Source organism: Rattus norvegicus, chromosome 8 (genome assembly GCF_021556685.1).
Source record: "Rattus norvegicus strain SHRSP/BbbUtx chromosome 8, alternate assembly SHRSP_T2T, whole genome shotgun sequence".
NCBI lineage: Eukaryota > Metazoa > Chordata > Mammalia > Rodentia > Muridae > Rattus > Rattus norvegicus.
The window spans coordinates 39,125,960-39,145,093 of NC_141541.1; positions in this window are offsets into that span (position 1 = coordinate 39,125,960).

Below are 19,134 nucleotides of genomic sequence, written 5' to 3' on the forward strand. Positions count from 1 at the left end.
TAAGGAGAATTCATTTGATTTCATTGCGGATGAGTAATTCTTTATATGAGAGAACTACATTTGCTCCACTAATTTACTGATAGACTTTTAGCTCTAATATAAATTTTAGTGATCAGCAATAGGACTGCAGTGAACATCTCTGATCATCCTTGATTGGACACACGGGCAGTATTTTCTTAGACTGTCCATCAGAAGGTTAGTTCCTGGGATCTAGCATATAGATGATGAACTTTAGCAGAACGAATGAATAGTTCTCTGTACCAGTGTGTGAACTCACCCCCAACTTGACAGGGTTTCTTACAAGGCTTAGCGCTGGATATCCCAAGACGTTTAAATGTTGCTTTTAATTGGAAAGTAATGCAAATGACCTTCCTTTGTTTTTAACATGCATTTTCTTTTTTACCAACAAATTTTCACATTTAAAAATAATTTCTTGGCTGTTTGAATCCCTTCTAGATTTCCTGTCCCCCTCCAATTGCTCTTTTCTCGTTTTGTTCTTAAAATGCATTTGTAGAAAAATGTTCCTAACGTCTGGAAACAAATCTTTGGTTGATTGTGAGATGTGGATTTCACTGCTCTGAACTCTCGGTTTCTATTGGACAGACTCCAGTGTGAGAGTATCCAGGGACAAGGCCTTGTGTCCCAGGCTCAGTCTGAATGGAGCAATCACAGGCCTCTACAGCAAGATAGAGACAGGACCAGAACTTATGCGCTGGAGCTCTGAGTTCTATTGTCAAAGTGACCTCTGATTGGCTGAGTGTTTGCAGACTTCTCTTTTCTCATCCATAAAAACCAAAGAATTCATAACAGCCTTAAGGGTTTTTTTTTCTGAAAACAATCCATGTTACATAAAACCATCATATATAATGTTAGGCAAACACTAGCTGTATTGGTAGCAGTTACCTAGATACAAGTCCATTCTATTAGCCTGCTCAGATGGCTATAACAAAATACCCCAACCTAGATGGTATTAAACAACAGAAATCAGCATAGCCACTGGAAGTTATAAGGGTATCAGCATGAGTAGATCCTGGAAGAGGGCTCTCTTCCTGGCTAACAGCCAGTCAGATGCTTTCTCCTTCTGTGGTAACATACTCTCTTACTGTCTTCAAGGAGAGAAGGAAAGAAGAGGAGGGAGAGCTCTCTGGAGTCCTTTTGTCTCCAAACCCCATTCTTGTGACCCATATAACCTTTATCACATTCTATAACTTATCTCAAATACAGTCACATTAGGCAATACGACCCCAACACAGCCATTTGGGAGGACATGATCTAGTCCACAGTCACTGAGGTAGACTGATACTTGTCATTTATTTCCAAACAGACATAAGCCCCTTAGTGTTCCATTGGTGCCATCAGCTTTGTTATTTCTGACTCACTCCATTCAAAAAATATTATCGCTATCAAACCAAGGCTAAATCATCCCTATGACTGTCACTCATAAGACACAAACCCTGATTATCTGCAATCCTCATTGACAGTATCAGCTTAAATCTGATGGTGCGAAGAAACTAGATGAGTTCTGCCCACCAGAACTCTTGTGATGATAGAAACCAACTATAAAATGGACTATACAATGGGCTCTACCTACCCAGGACTGTCCTTACTAGCCATATGTGGCCCCTGAGCACTTAGCGAGTGGCAAGTATTACTGAGCGTCGTGGATTTGGTTTCATTGTAATTCATTACATGTAGGGAGCTATATGTGGCCAGAAGTTCCTGCCTCTGCAAGGTGGGTTAGCCTCAACCATGAAGCGGTTGTTCCAGCAGACAATCTCTTCCCTTTCACTTCAGAGTCTTTATTCACAGAATTTATGCAAGATGGTACCTGGTGCCTCCCTCTCATACAGTGGGATAGACAGGACAATAAAGGAAAAAGAAAAGACATTTGGCGCTGACATGGGGATTGCAAGCCAAAGTAATGAAGTAGCTAATGTTTTGGAAGTTAGAGAATAGAGTTATTAAAGAATAGTATTGAGGAGGAAGGTCCAAAGCTGCAAGAAATGACCCTGTCCTTCTTAGCATCTGCTTGACAGCCCTACAGTCACTTAGGAAGGGGAGAACCTCAACTCAAGAACTGTCTACACCAGGTTGGTCTGTGAGTTTGCTGGTAAGCCATTATCTTCATTGATGACTATGCGTTGCTGCCATTCCTAGATAGTGGACCTCTGATGTGTAAGAAAGCTGGCAGAGCATAGGTCAGTGAACAAGCCAGAGAGTAGAAAGGTATAAGTAGTGTTCTTCCACAATTTCTATTTAACTCCTGCTTGAGTTCTGCCTTGACTTCCCTTAATAATGGGTTGTGACCTGAAAATGGAAGTGAAGTAAACCCTTTCTTGCCCATGTCCTTTTTGGTCAGAGTGTTTTCTCAGAGCAGCAGGAAAGCAAACTGAATGACACTCTAAAGAAAGCACAGCCCTGACCTGCGCCTTAAAGGTCAGCCATTTGGAAAGCATCGAGTTTTTGCCTTTCCTAGTTCTTTCACTTTCAGAAACTCTGTGAAACATGCCTTAAGTATAGAGGGCTTCCAGCCTTGGGATGGCGAGATCCCTCTGCAACCCCTGTGAAGTAAAACTCAGCAGGCCTGAAATGAGAAGAAGAAAAAGCAGCCACTTGTTACTCCAAAAGGTTTCAGCTTTTAAAGTGATTTTCCCTGGGTCTAAACAGCAGCGACTCATAGTGGGAGATCACGAGACTCAGGGCATTCAATCACTGTTTGGGCCACACTGGTCCCCTCCTAGGTCCTCCATTTTGCCCTCCCATCTTGTAAGAATAACCAAGGAAGATGGAGAAAGGCCAACTACTGGAGCTTCTGAAGCAATGTTCAAATGAGGAAGGACCCTCCGGCTCCTTGAGAAGGCTACATATTCATGGAAGCCATCACTCAAAGTTATTATTGCTCAACGTAGAGGAGAGAGGTCTAAATCTCCTCTGGAAATTTGGGTTTCAAAAATACTAGCTTTTTGATAAGATGCACAGAATCTTTTCCTCTCTATACAAAATATTTACTAGCAGGGGCAATAGTAAACACTAAAATCATTTCTTAGCTAGTCTTATTGAAAACATCACGCAGAAAAATATTGAGACATATTAACATTCTAAGCAGTCATGTTGTATTGTTGTTATGTTATTTTCAATGATCTTCCTAGCGAGTTTTCTTTGTAAGAGGGATTTCAACTTTTCTACACTGTACATTTATTTATATGATGACCAAAATAAATATTATAAAAATATGACATCATTATATATTCTGCTTACACTTGGCAAAACAGTTCAATTTCCATTTTGAGACTTTTTTCCTTTTATGTTTAATGACATTTTATGAAAATGGCAGCTTCCTGAGAGCTGATTATGTAAAAAGGATAATGGGAGTTTAATTTTTATTCTTAGTTGACAAATAAAATTGCATATACTTATGATATATAGCAAGATGCTTTGAAATACATTCATTTGTAGTAAGGCTGACTTAAGCCAATTAACATATGCGTTACATCACGTGCTTACTGGTTTTCTCTGATGAAACACTTTAAAGTCAATTCTCTTGGCACACGATGTATTGTCATTAACTACAGTCACAGGGTGTTCAGAATCTTGAGAGCTACTTCTCTGTACTCTGAGCCTCAATTTTCTCCCACTGTCCTTACTTCTTGTCTCACCCCTGCCACTCACACTCCCAAATTGTACTTACTGTGCTCATAATGGAGCGAATGCTTTTGTGTGTCTGACAATATAGGAGTCAAATTATAAAAAACTGTCTATTGTGGTCAGATCAATGGGCCAAACCCACGCTTACTTTCCAGCTACTAAAACAGCTTCCTATTGTCCCTCTCCCAGCGGCCTTTAACATCTGTGCCAACAGCCTCCAAGCCAGGAGTTCACAGAGAAAGAACAAGAGCAACCATGCACATCCTCGTCAAGACAACTGGTTAGTCTTGGACATTGGCGATCTCTCGAGAGACTTCCCTCTCCAGAGACTCCATTTCACCAAAAAGCCACTGGATCAACTCCCACTCCTCTTCTCTCTACAGACACTTATGCCTAGAGCCCTGAGAACCCCATCTTACAGGTCACTGAAGCTTACAAAACACTATTAGAATTCAGATGTACTGCATTGACATCATCCGGGCACACACCACAGAGGCATGAAGGCCCTAGTGTCCAAGTGACTTTTGCAGAGTCTTGTTCTAATCCTATTATTCATTTAACAGACCCAATGGGGGGTAATCCTTCCCTACACATCCTGATGTCCACTTTAAAAACAGCAGGAAGAAGCACAGTTTACAGGATAGTTGTCAACTGACCACTATCTCTGAGCATGGGTTGCATCACAGCCTGACTTCCTCCGGGAAATCCCTTAACCTCTCACAGTCTGTTTCTCCGCCATGCCACAGAGATTATAATAGAAACCAGCCAGGCCTTGTATTGATAGTGTAATATTTAGTAGAGGGAATACTGGATCCTTAGAAGGGCCACCTGCAGGCTTAGGTATTTGCTGACTTTGGTTCCTTGTCTCTGTTAAAACTTGCAGCAGTGCTTAAGCTAAAACTGTTTTCTCACCGCCCCTCCCCCCAATCTTCTCACCTAGTCCCAAGAACAACAGATCATAGCAGGCCTCACACTATCCATGGTGACATTTGGGCATGTCTTGCACCTACAAATTTGAAAGAAAAGAAAAGAAAGTGTCACTTGGCCAGCAACACAGAAAGACCAGAGCAGAGCTCAGCAAAGCCTGGGTACCTTCTACCTTGTCTCCTTTCTCAAAAGAGTCTTTCTGATTGCTTTTTATATTCACCTGTATGATGGTGGCTCCTACAGAGAGTCCACTCCTGTGGGACCCATGTTTCCTAACCTGCTTTCCAAGGATTCTAATCTTTGCTTGAACTCCAAGGTGTCCTCTTTTCTGCACTAAGCTGCAGATCCACATGCATTTCCAGTTCTGGCATGTAGCCCTCAGCAATCTTGTAGCAACAAGCAGAGACAGCTGGAGAAGACAAGAGTTACCAGGTCTTACTTTTAAAACCATGTCACCGAGGAGGTAAGCAGCTGGACTGGTGTATCTTTAGAGGATGTGGTGCTTGTCCCTCTCCAGCTCCCACCCTCACAGGTGACTCACCAATGACATCCTTGTGAATTTTTTCTGGCCATTTCAAAGACTCTGCTAGAGATCCTGCCTGTGCTGAGCAGAACTGCGTCCACCTACTGGTGGGAAACAGGAAGAGACCCTGAGACAGAGCTCTGCAGAGAAAGGCTGGCTTCAAGCAGCCAAGGACACCTGCTCCATCATCAACAGCAAACGAGAAGCAGACAAAGAAATATCCTTCCACAACCAGAGACAGGATGCTTCAGGGTAGGATTTGTACTGAGTCACCTTTGAATGTGGATGTTTTAGAGAAAAATTCTTTCCCTAAAGGATTAAATTTAAAATATTTGGGAGGCAGAGACATCAAAGCCCCCAAATAAGCACAGATTATAAAACTAACCAATCGCATCATCTGTTCAGAGCCTTTTTCGTTGATGAAAAATAGAGAGAAAATGCGTTTTATAGAGGTCTGGCCCCAAAACATCACGCCGTGTATGTTTTCCCAGTGGTTACATACCTACAGCATACAGACAAGGCCATTCCTGATCCCAGAGAAGCAAGGAGGAGAGGCAGCTATTTTTCCCAGCACATATGTTGATATGCAGAAAAGAGGACAGCTCTACTCGCTGCAAGCTGTCCTATTGAAGCCCCGCTTCCTGTCAATCTTCCTTTCCCCCCACGAAGCTTTAATTTTTTGCCACAGCGCTTTCTACATTTGAGTTTCCTGCAAACCTCAGGAAATAGACTGAAATTAATATCGTCAGATGCTTCTGAAAGTGCTGGCTTGGCGGCATTGCAGAGCGCTTTCTGATGCCATTTTGGGATTAAAATATACCACTTCTGCCCCATTGTTTGTAAGAGAAGTCTGGGGGAAGGATTGTGTGTGAGATTGAAGTGCAGTTAAATGTAGGTTAAAAAAGCAATTCAAACCGGAGAGCTGACCTTTCAGAATGCTCAAAATCAGCAGGTAAGCAACCCAGAGAGCAAGCCAGGAAAATAGCGCCTCCATGGCACCCCACCAGTGTGGGGGAACTGAGGCAGGGAAGCCTCCCTCTTGTTCTTAATGTATGTATGTAAAGCTTTTGGTAAGACTAGAGCCTAAAGGTCTGACTCCAGAGAGAAACTCGGTGTATCAAAAGGAAGGAAGAGGCAGAGAGAATTTATTAGACTATGCATTCGCAATCATTAATATGCATCAAGGGAACATTCAAATCTTAGCTTTTCTCACATCTCAAAGTTCCAGAGGACCCCCAGGTCAAGGGTTAGGCTGGCTTAGTCTCTAGTCACTGGAGTCTAGTTCTAGGTCTAATTTTTCCTGCCTGGCCTTGGCATCCCTATCCTTCAGACAATAGTCTTTTTGAAGAGACAGAGACAGAGACAGAGAGAGACAAGAAGAGGCAGAGAGACAGACACAGAGACACAGAGAAACACAGACACAGAGACAGAAACAGAGTCACAGACACACACAGAGAAAGACAGAGACACAGAGACAGACACACACACAGAGAGAGACATGGAGAGACAGAAACAGTCACAGAGACAGAAAGAGAGACATAGAATCACAGAGACAGAGTGACAGATACAGAGAGAGACACAGAGACACAGAGATGGACACACAGAGAGAGGCAGACAGATGCACAGAGAGAGATGGAAACACAGAGACAGACACACATACACACACACTCCTCTCACTTCTCCTTTGTACAAGGGCATGGCGGCGATGCTAAACTTGTAACAACTGCATAAACATGCCTTGGGTTCTTGAGGGGAGACCTGCGACATGAACCAAAGTTATTTTTATTATTGTTGCCTTCTGCATCTCTGACTTCCCAAGAGTGTGAGGTAAGAGCACACAGACTCTGCATCTTAGAAGACAAAAAATCTGTTTCTGACTTTCTGTAATATCGAAGAATAATCAGTCTTTTGACATCCTTTGTGTTTTACTCACCTTTGAGTCGGTCAGCTACAACTTCTCTGTACAGCACGGCTTCCATCCAATTGAGCTGAGAGACCCATTGATTTCACAAGCAGCTCTGTTTCCTATATCCACACTCCTCTGGTTCACCCCGCTGTTTTCTGCCTCTCTGTGCAGAATAACTGTGTGGCTGGCTGACTGGCCAGCTTGCTCTATCCTGTCACTTTGGAATCAGCCCCTGCCACCACTGGTCAAATCAAGCTCATGGAGTTGGATGGTCCTTCTGAGACCTCCTACAAAAACCATGTCTTCAACGTGAGGATGCTAAGTGAGACCCTGAATCTACCTGGTCAGCAAAGGTGAGAGCTAGATTTGGAGTAGGCAGATCTTCCAATAACAACCCTTAAAGTATTCAGTCTGAGGTGGATCCACATTAGAGGTAAAGTTCACTCATTTCAGGTCCCCAGGCTCCAGTTACTACATCTGCACCAAAAACTCCAGCGTTCATTTTTCAGACTGGTCTACACAACTTACTTCCACAAAAAAGATAACTATGGGTTTTGTTTTCTCAGGAAGAAAAATGTCAGAAAGAAGATACTGCAAGACAGAAGCCACTGCTCCAGAAAGATGTCAAAGACCCTGCTTCTTTCTCCGTCCTTTCCTGCTTTCTCAAGGACACAAGATGCCTGCTCTTCAGGCTTCAGATGGAGACGGGAGCCAGAGGCACAGGGCGGTACAACTGAGTCCCTCTATTGCCTCTACAATTGCTTTTCCAGAAACCTGCCTTGTAGCAGTGAAGTCACATGAAGCTTGTGTAGCTGTAAACACAACCTGAGGAAACCCATGGTTTTTATAAAAAAAAAAAAAAAAAAAAAACCGCACCACTCTGAAAAGAAAGTGGGGGCTTTGTTAGTGTGTCACTCAGCCTTCTGTTACTGTATAATACTTGACACAATCTACTTTCAAAGATACAAAGGCTGTTTAACTCACACTTCTGATGGCTACAGTTTGTAATCAGCTGGCCTCATTGTTTAGGGCTTGGAATAATGTAGCCCAAAATGGCAGGAGAATACAGTGGAGCAAAACCATGTGCTTCATGAGACAGAAAAAAAAGAGGAAAAGACCAATAGTTCTCATAATCGTCTTCAAGGACACTGCCCCAACAACCAACAGACTTTTCCCAATGACACATAGGCCTTCAGAGCACAGTTCTCCAGACAACTGCAAGAAGGTCGAAGGGAAAAACTATTGAACCGGCTGACTCAGTCCCATAGGCCTCTGAACTGTATTCAGTACCCCGTGGTCCAACCTCAAGTGAGCTTTTGAGTCTTATTCTTATAGGACCCAGTCACTCCCACACTCTACCTACATGCACGTCTCTGCCTTTGAGCTGTCACCCACATCATTGCCGCCCTCTGTTTCTGAATTTTTGGTCTGTTTTCTTTAATGTTCACAGTCAGAATTAGCTTGCAGCTTTGCCATTTTCCCGGCCCATGTTGCGCTGGCTTCCACCAGATCACTAATCCCATCCCGATTTGAATTATAACCGCCCGCCATACCTGACTCATTCTGAACAATGAGCGCCGGGAAATAAAGCAAGGATCACATTGTGTCTTTTGTTATATCCAGGACAAAGTTCAAAACTCTGCATGCCGAAGTAAATGCTTAAGTGCTTGTAATTGCAATCATTCCTTCCTACTTTGCTTATCTGGCCGATAATGTATCAAAATGCACATCCTCCTGTGCGTCTGTAAAAAATGCTGACACGCTCCAGCTCCCTGGAGTAGTCTAGCTTTATCCTTAGACACAGGGGTCCTGTGTCTGGAATTCTCTGTCAGTCCCTGCTATCTACAAAGGATCTGGGCTCTGGAGATTCAGTGACAGGTAGCTTACACTGCACCTTCAGGCTCCTGTGACACCGGGTGAAACAGACAGCACTGTCCTTGTCCCTTTTTATTTATTCCTGAACCATATTTCTCTGCCTTGACCAGTCTTAGTCTCCAGTCTAAATCTCCATTAGAAATGATTCTTATCCTGCCCTCCAACCACCACCTCCTCACCACCATTACCTTCATTTGTCCCTGTGCCTTGAGGTGCTGGCTCCATGGAATTCAGCTTCAGGTTTCTTTTCTTGGCATCTTCTACTTGAATTTAGGAGATTAAGAGATGCCAGGAGAGACAGAAGTCCTGGGAAGAAAGGCAACTGTCTCCTCCATGTTCCCTTCCTCTGGGACAATGGTTCCTGCTGGTGGTCACTCATCAACGGACCTATTCTTTAATGGCTCAATAACCCTGGTCCCTCCCTTTTCTACTTCAGGGCAAGGAGAATGATAAGAACTTACCATTGATTCTGCACCTCTGATAATGTTCATTACACTCACCACTGATCCATTTAACTCTACACAGACCTTCTAAACCAGTAGATCTTAACCATCCCTTAACTACAGTTCCTCAAGTTGTAATGGCTCCCAACCCTAAAATTATTTTTGTGCTACTTCATAACTGTAATTCTTATACTGTTATGAAACATAATGTAAATATCTGTGTTTTCCCATGGACTTAGATGACCCTTGTAACAGAGTAGGTCATCCCCCAAGGAGGTTGTGACCCACAGGTGGAGAACCACTGCTCTAAAGAGTCATCTTACGAAAGGTCATTTAAGTACCATCCGGGTGCACCTTACTTTCAATAGTTATTTATTTGCATTTCATGTGTACATGTGTGTGAATGTATGTTTATATAGCACATGCATGCATGAGCCCACAGAGGTCAGAAAGTAGTATCATTTCCCCTGGAAGAGTATTACAGGCAGTTGTGAGCTGTCCAGTGGGTGCTGGGAACTCAACCACATCATCTGCAAGAGCAGTAAGTTTTCTTAACAACTGAACCATCTTCCCTCCAGGCCCCACATGCCAAATACACCTTACCTTACGCCAGGAGTTGTCCTGACTTCTCTGCCATGGTCACTACAAAGAATCAACATTGTTTCTTCCCCATGCAAAGGCTCTCAGCATTTTCAGCTGTTCTCCAAGTGTATTCTCTCCGATAGTTTCCCTAGAAACCCTGGTGGCATTTCCCCTGAGTTCTCTAGGACTTAGTGAATCTTCACCAAAGACCTAGATATTCTATTTCTTTCTCCAACTATACTAAGATAAAATTTAAACCACATTTATGTGCATAAGAATATCTCTCTCTCCCTACCACCCCTCCATCTCTCTGTATGTGTATGCGCGTACACACACACAGACACACACACACACACACACACACACACACACACACATGTACCTCAGCATGTATGTGGAAGTCTGAGGACAACTTTGGGGAGTGCTCCTTCTACCAGGAGGGTCCTAGGAATCAAATCCATGTCATCTGACTTGGCAGCAAGTGCCTCTACCACTGACCTATCTCCCCAGGCTCTGCATCAAGATATTTTTGTATCTTGCACATTCAAGAATCAATTCCCCTTACTGATATAAAATCAATGTTTCTGGAAATTTGATTGCTTATGTTTGGTGAGATAAGAAAGGGACAATATTTCAAGGCCCTGTGGATCAAATCCTCTGGTTAATTGAGTCTAAAACCAAATAAATTAGAATGCTTCCCAAGACTCAGCCCTCTCAACAGAGGACAAGTGTGAGTGTGGAAAGCAGATGAGCTTAGGAAAAGCTCCAGAGAAGTTTTGTTGCCCTCTCTCCCTTCTTCTGGATGGTTGAGAAAATGAGGTCTCCAATCACTCCATGAGAGAGTTACCTAAAACTCACTACATGCCTGCAGATGGTGGAGGCCTTTTCTTCCCTCCCTACACTTCCTCCTCCTTACCCACCTCTACCTTTATTTCCACATCTCCTTCCCCTTCTAGATTCCCTAGGCCCTACCTCCCTTCCTCTCTTTCTTCTTTTTATTTCCTCAGTGGAGGGGCAGTGCTAGGAAGAACATCACTGCAGCACTTGGACATGTTTTGCACATAGAGAACAATGAACCAATACAAGCTGGCCAGTCAACAGTTTGAGGTCAGGACTATCTGATTCCCCAGGGCCAGTCAATTATTGTTTCTCTAAAAGTTTCAAAATATAATTTCAGCCCAGTTTCCATTCCCTGTATTTGGACTAGACTTTAAAACCTAGAGATCCACTGTAGCTCATATTGTCTCCTGCGAATTCACCCTGTCCCTCCCCGCCCCCTCTCCCTGACCTGGCCAGCAATTACTGCTTCGTTGGGAGCCTGGATCAGATATGGATGAAAGAAGGTAGCCTTCCCTGGGAAAGCAGAGCACAAAAGGAAATGAATGCTTCAATTTCTGTTTCCTCCAGGCATATTAAAGCAGAATATCATTGGAAAAAATCTATGAGATGTATTGTTAAATTCAAGGAATATGTAATTGCAAAATAATACATATTATATGTGACTCCCTTTATGAGCATGTGCATAGGTACTTATTCTTATATGTGTACAAAAGTGCATAGCAAAAGGCTAGAAATGTTCATAACAAATTGTTAGCAATGGCTTCCTCTGCAGTTGGATGTAGGGAGAGGGCAAGTTGTTTTTAAAAAGAGATATTCACATTATAATCAATATGGCCCCATAATATTTGATACTTACGAAGAGAAAACATTTTTTACTACCTTTTGCTTGTATAAATATTATGTGAATTCTATCACCGGTAGTAGATTACTCAACAATTTTTTTAGAACTTTTCTTTCCAGTATATTCTACAGGGGGTAAAGAAAAAAAAACCTGATTATTCAAAAGAGAAAGTTTAAAAAATTAAAAATTTCTTCTCTTGAAATACATTCCCTGTCATTTCAGGGTGTCATTGTGCTTCCTGATCATGATTTAAAATAGAGGGTAATGAATCATCTTCTACAGCAAGTTTGACTCAGGCAAGTAAAAAACGCTTCAAAGAAAATCAAAATTAGGAATTAATCTCCTCTGTTACATGATGCCTCTCCCACTCTCCTCCATCACTGGGCTTGGGGGAATAAGAAGGCGAAAGGTACCAGGGCCTCTGACTCAGGTGGGACAGGCTCAGGCTTCAGTCCTGCCCCTTCCTGACTCAAAGACCGGCTGAGGCCAGTTGGGAAACAGCTAAGCACTGGCTTTCCAGAGTACCTGCCTCTCTCCCCGGCTTCCTGAAGTTTATATTGGCCTCCCCCCCCCCTTACCTCTCTCAGACTGCAAGCGATCTCTAAGGACACTTGTGCACCATTTAAATTTCTGTACTGCCAGTGGCCACACATAGTGCCTCATGCAAAGTTGGTACTCAGGTGGCTCCATAAATATTTATAGCAAGAACATTTGAATGAAGGCATAAATAGAAGCCAAATCAAATAATGCCTCGGTTTTTATAGCTTTATACTGGATTGGAAGGTACTTCAGGACAGCAGCCTGTACATCTTGGCTTTTTTTTCTTCTTTCTCTCTTATTTATTTATTTAGGTGATAGGATCTTACACAGCCAAGGATGACCTCAAAGTTGCTGTGTAGCAGAAAATGACCTTGGACATCTCATCCTTCTGCCTCCACCTCACAAGTGTTAGAATTACACATCATTGTGCCCCAGTTACAAGATATAAACAAGTTGTCTACCAACTCCAAGCCTTCTGTATCTCCTGCAATGTGTTCAAATAGGAAGCCTACCTCAGATGTCTATTGAGTGTGGTTTCTCTATTTTGAGCAGATGATTAAAAATCTACACACACACACACACACACACACAGAGAGACAGACAGACAGACAGACAGACAGACAGACAGAAACACAGACAGACAGACAAGCAGAGAGAGATCTTAATTTATTTATTAGTCAGCTGATGAACAGGAATGATTCTTTCATCTTTGATTGTAGATAATTGATTCTAATAAAATATACGAAGGTAAGAAGTTTGGTAATGCAGAATGGTCATTTTTCTCCCAAACATTCCAGGCTGCTCCCCAAGGAGCTTACTGAACTTTTGAGAATCCAGTCTTTTCTTGCCGTGAACTTTCCTCCCACTTCAGGGAGCATCCAAAGCTCACTAGAGTCTGTGGCAAAGCTATCTCTGAATCTCAGGTAGCTAAAGCAGAAAGTGGCACTTCTTAATTAGACGGTAATGGCATAATTATTTGAAGGTACCCTATAATTACATCCCTCCCTGCCCCAAGCTTCTTTAGCAACTTCAAATGGAATCTGTAGTTCTGGTCCCCTTCCTGTCCTCCACCAACACAATGCCACTGGCCAATATTAAGCATTCATCAGAGGTGGTTTTAGCTTATCAAGGTGGGAGCCTCCAGTGGTTTAGCCTCAAAAGCTAAAAAATCTCTCGGGTGACTTTAGCTACCATGTGCCTGATTCTACTTCAGATCATTTTACCCAGATGGGGGAACATCGGATCTTTGAGAAAGGAAGCTGAGAAATCGCTGCATAGCCATTTAAACTTCATTATGGTCTCAAGTATTTATCTGAAAGGGACTCCTTGACTTTAGTAGACTACTCCAAAGATTCCCCTCACTGACATGAGCAATTACACCTTTTCGTTCCCCCCCCAACTTCCAGTTTCTTTGAAAAGATCTTTACTTCTAGTCCCACCTTAAAAGAAAGGAAAAAACACCACCCATTCCCAGCCCAGAAAGCTTCACTGTATTCTTCTTGCCTCTTGAGATGTAATGAACCTCCAAAACCAACAACCTCTGAGCAAGCATCAAATCCATACATAAAGCAGAAAGCAAAAGCGGTTGGCTCTGGTGGGAGAGTATAGGAGACCTCGGTCAATAGCATACAACCCTCCTCTGAAAAATGGCTTGACTGAATGAGCATCCGATCTCAAGAAAGGCAGGGGAGCCATTAGTGAAAGCAGGAAACTCAGTTTTACATCTCATTCGAAAGATGGATTCACTGCCTTCCTCCCAGTCCAGGTGGGTGAGTTAGTTTAGAGTGAAATTTGTCTGCCCTCACTGAAAACTCCAGTTAGGCAATGAATTATTCCAAGTAAATTAAGTGTATCGATCCCCTCCCCTTTCTGACACTTTGCAGATATTGCTATCAAATCATGCTCCGTGCAAGTGTCAGTTTTTGCTACAGACATCTGAAGACAGGATCAAATATTCACTTGAGTTTCTCAGCATCTAATAAAAACTCCAGGCATGGGGCTGGGGATTTAGCTCAGTGGCAGAGCGCTTACCTAAGAAGTGCAAGGCCCTGGGTTCGGTCCCCAGCTCCGAAAAAAAAGAACCAAAAAAAAAAAAAACAAAAACAAAAAACAACAACAACAACAAAAAAAAAAAAAAAAAAACAAAAAAAAAACCTCCCCGGCGTAGCAGAACTTAGGGAAAACAGGCGACACAGCCCAGTGATGAAGCAACTGCCAGGGACACAGCACATGCGGTGGATGAAAACACAGAGGTGCGTTGCCACCTCTTCGTCAAATAACAAGTAGTCAAGGTTTACAGTTTGTGACTCAACTTTAGCCAATGTTCGTATAAGCAAACATATCAAAGACCAGGTGAAGGGGCATGGAGTTATGTTGTGACTATATCCCAGTTCTGGCAAAACAATTGCATCCCATTTCACAGTGCTTTTCTTGACTGTGTTGATTCAGTGTCTTCCAAGCTAAAGATTTACATCATTCCAACAATACCCAAAACAGGATCTGATTCTTCTCTGTGTATGCATTTCCATCTTCAGGATGGACCAAATGTCTGTGTATTCTACCCAGCCGAAAGAAGTCCAACTGAACTTCTAATACCCAGTTGGACGATAGTTGGATACAGGACCTTACCCATAAGCATCCCATATTCAAAGCATAAAACGGGGACGCAGATGCCATAGCCCAAGGACCTCATGTTGTGATTCACCGTATTATATTTACCCTCTCTTTTTATGTGATCAAAAAAAAAAAAGTCAAAATCAAGTGGAGCTGTACTGAGCTGGCACCAAAAATGCGCGAGGCAGGAGGAATTGTCTCTGCTACTGCGACTTCCAATCTCAGTCAGTCAGCAGCTGAAAAGATGAGGAAGAGACACAGACTTCAGGAAAACACTGAACCATCAACTCTATTCAAATTGGTTCTAGTGTGGGGAAAATTAATGTTGGTTTTCCTCATTTACTTTGAACCTATGTCTGCATAATTGTTATAGAGTGTGACAGCTTCTGAGTTGGTTTGGGGATGTATAGTTAAGCAATATGAATAACCAGAGATTCTAACTCTTTTTTGTGTGAATGCTCCAGTTAGGTGGCGATTTACAGAGACTGATGGCATCACCTTCCCACATTTGCCTGAGATTCAGGTTGGGTTCAAAAGAGCCAGAAATCTTTCTCTCCAACCTTCAGATGCATCTGCTTAGAGTTGACAAATGTAGACTTTTCTCCAATTGGGTCCAAAGCCACTGGGTAGTGCACAAAGAGAATCCCAAATCACAGGTATCCAAAGGACACCAGGAGTGGATTTCATTTCTTTTTATGCTATCTAGCAAACAATTACCATATGCCAGAGATTGAGTTTTATATACCTTGGGATATGCAAATATAATAGTCAAGAGAAAGGGTCCTAAGCCTTGAAAATCTCACATCTAGTTTTGGAAATAAATAAACACAATTACAATTTAACAGTTGTATAACAAGAGACTGTAAGGACACTGTAGAAACCTAGGTGAAGAATACACTCTTGACATGCAAGCAACGGTAGAGAGAATAAGCAGGCTATATTTGTGTATGTAGGTGTGTGTGTGTGTGTGTGTGTGTGTGTGTGTGTGTGTGTGTTGTAATAATGAAAAAAACACAGATCCTGAATCTGAAAAAAAAAGAGAGCAAATAGGTGTATATGGGAAGTTTAGAAGGAAGAAAAGGAAAATGGTGTGATTATATTATAATCACAAAATATAAAAAGATAATTTTTACAAAGAAGCTATTCATTTTTGGCCAAGAGGGAGAAGCAGGGAAGCAATCCCCTGCCTCCCAAGGGACATTTGCTGTGGTTTGGATAAATGTCTTCCCAATGGCCCATGGGGTAAAAGGTTTGATCCGCAGCACATGGTACTAATGAGAGGCGGTAGAACCTTTGAGCGGTGGGTCACTGAGTGTCATACATGGGAGTACGCTTTTATGAGGGAACCTAGTCTCTCTTTCCTCTCTTCATTTCCTGGCTCATGAGGTGAGCATTTTTTTTTTTTCCCCACACTGGCTTCCACCATGATGTGCTGCTCACCGCTGGTCCAAAACAATGAAGCCTTTGATTACAGAGCGGAGTCTCCAAAACTGAGCCAGAACAATCCCCTTCTCTTTGTAAGTTGATTATCTCAGTGTTTAATTACAATAACAGAAAGCTGATTTGCACAGCATTCCACCTGATTCGAGGAACATCTGCCATTCGTTAGGGGGACAGAATAAAGGGAGGGAGGGAGAGAAAGAAAGCATACCAGGGAGAAGAAATAGTACAACTAACTGTATAGTTATGTTAACTGGAAACGGTGAGGTAATTTGGTACAATTAAATTCAGGTTGCAAAAGAGAATGATGAAACCAGAAAGGCATGCCGGTTTGACCTGCACTCACAGTGTGACGTAAACATGCGTGCTCAGTTTAAGGACTTTATGGACTGAACTATGTCCCCTCAAATCTTTATGATAAATATCGCTGTACTTAGAGATAAAGCCTTTGGTTGTCATTAAAGAAAAATTAGGCTTGAGGTACAGGTAACAAGAAAGCAGAATTGGTGACCACGTGAGAAGAGAGAAGGATGCACCAAGTATAAAGAAAGGCCAAGCAAGTACATAACAAGAAAATGGTCGCTTCAGCACAGGAAAGAGACTTTTACCAGAACCTGGCCATGTTAGCACCTTGAAAGTGAACTTCCAACCCTTCAAAACCGTAGGCAAAGAGCTTTTCTTTCTGTTTTTCTTAAGTCATCAGTCAGCAAGAGGCTGCTACTACAGCCTCCTAAGCAGACGAAGATGGCTGCTTTATTTTTTTAAGCATGAGGAAATATTACAGAAATGAATTTCAAACAGACATGTGGTAGAATAGCAGGTTAAACAGGGGAGGGGGAGATGCCTGTCTGGGGACTACCTGACAGAGAGAGGATGTATGGATTCCGGTTGATATGAAAGAAGTTGAGCCTTGGGTTGAGGGGTTTGGTGCATTGGAGTAAGAGGGTCATTGCTAGTATGTAAAGTTGTGCACGTGTGCCTACATGCATGCATATATACGCATGTACATGTGTTAAAGTTTTATATTCACATAAGTCATGCAATTTTGCACATTATAATCTTATAAAATGTATGTAGAAGTTTATTATTTTATTATGTGAATATGGGAAATAAGAGAAAGAAAATGAAATATATATGCACATATATATATACATATACATGTGAAAAGAGAAAGAGACTTGTTATAGTACAAAAGCTCGTGGGGACTTCACCGACTTCATATGTATGCACACACATAGGTACACATGCAACTCTTCCCTTAGCTGCATGAAAAGTTGACTAATTTATAACATAGGCTTAGGTGCAAGGGGGCATGAAGATAAAGAGAAAAAAGAATAAATGCAGTATAGTTTCTCTGACTTTGAATACCAAAAATTAGTCATATACCAGGAGTTTCATCTTGTCTTCCAATATTTTCTACATAATTAGCCTATACATATACACAAAAAGAGCACATGCCATATTCCAAAATGACACCAGACCTGTTCTAATCTCTGAATAAGGATGCTGAGGCTTTCCCCACTGCTCTCCCTAGAGCTTGGATGCAGGTCTTGGCCTGTGTACTCGGCTAGCAATGAGACAAAGCACCGTGCACCCCCACCTCTTTTTGTAACACTCTCCCTGTCTTTTGGGCCTTTGCTGAGAGAGATAATGCCGCTCCCATGTGAACTGAATGCATGAGTGTGTCAAGGCTAAACAGGTCTATTGTTCTTAAACAGCACTGCCAGAGAATCATATTCTTGTGCAGAATGATGCTGAAGAGATAAAAATATCTTTCATTTCTATAGTGCCGTGCATCTTAAAGTGGGTTCCACATTTCACAAACTATATATAGGCTCAATTCATTACCCATCCCCATAAAATACAGCCAGAGCGTGGCAGGCACATGCCAGATGTTTGACAATGACCTAATAACAGAGTGGGGATGAAGGTAAATTGGATTTAGAAAACAGGAGGCAAGATGTGGGCCACTAGGTAAAGCTTTGTTATCTGTTCAACAGTGCGTTTGGTGTTTCTTGCCTACCAGAATGAGAGCAGAGGCACAAGCAAGCTGGAGCGATGCTCTTCCTACACTCGTGGAGCAGCCAGAGTTTCAGAGAAAAGATGTTTTGCTGTAAAACATGATTCACATTAGGATCAAGTGCAAAGTACTGTGGTCGTCACGGACGTTAAAGGAACTTTTTTTTCCCAACAGCCACACTGCCATCATCACTCTCGTGTTAATAAAGGGTTTGCATTCAACATAATGATAGGATTCATGTTGAAGAAAGTCTATTCTGGAATCCAGAACCAAGATCAGATCGCATGTGATCATGGTAAGGGAGGAAAATAAGGAAGGGGGGGGGGACGCACAAGCAAGTTGTGGATCCAGAGTAGAATGAATTTGAAGCCAGTGAGAGAATGTTGGAACCCATGATATCAGAGGGGCCCCAAGACATTTCATGACTGCAGCTGATTTCCCAGGGATGGACCCCTGAAAATAAACTACCCTAACACTAATGGTATTGGAGACACTATTGTAGATCTCTCCGTGCTGAAAACCGTGGCCTGTCAAAATCAGAAGGGTTTAGGTTTGAGGAGGATCTCAAAGATCTGTGGGTTCAGAGTGGTCATAAATGAAGAAGACATAGCCACATTCATTAAGTCTGTATAGCAGTTAGCAGGGGCCATGCAGAGGCTAACCTAATCTTAGGTGAATCGGGGAGGGAGACACCTGGGCTTTAGCAAATGCTTTTAAATCTGAACACCTGGTTCCTCCAGCCATTTCCACCACGACAGAGAGACCAACCACAGCGAACGGGGGTTAAGGTCTTATAATCCGGCTACACCTATGTGAGCAAGAAATGTAGCTCAGAGAAATGAAAAAGAAATAGGCTGGAAGATTGTCCCTGCCCGGGTCAGATGGCTGCCACCCAGAGAGGGCCTCTGCAAACCATTTGGTTTCTACAAGTGTATGTAG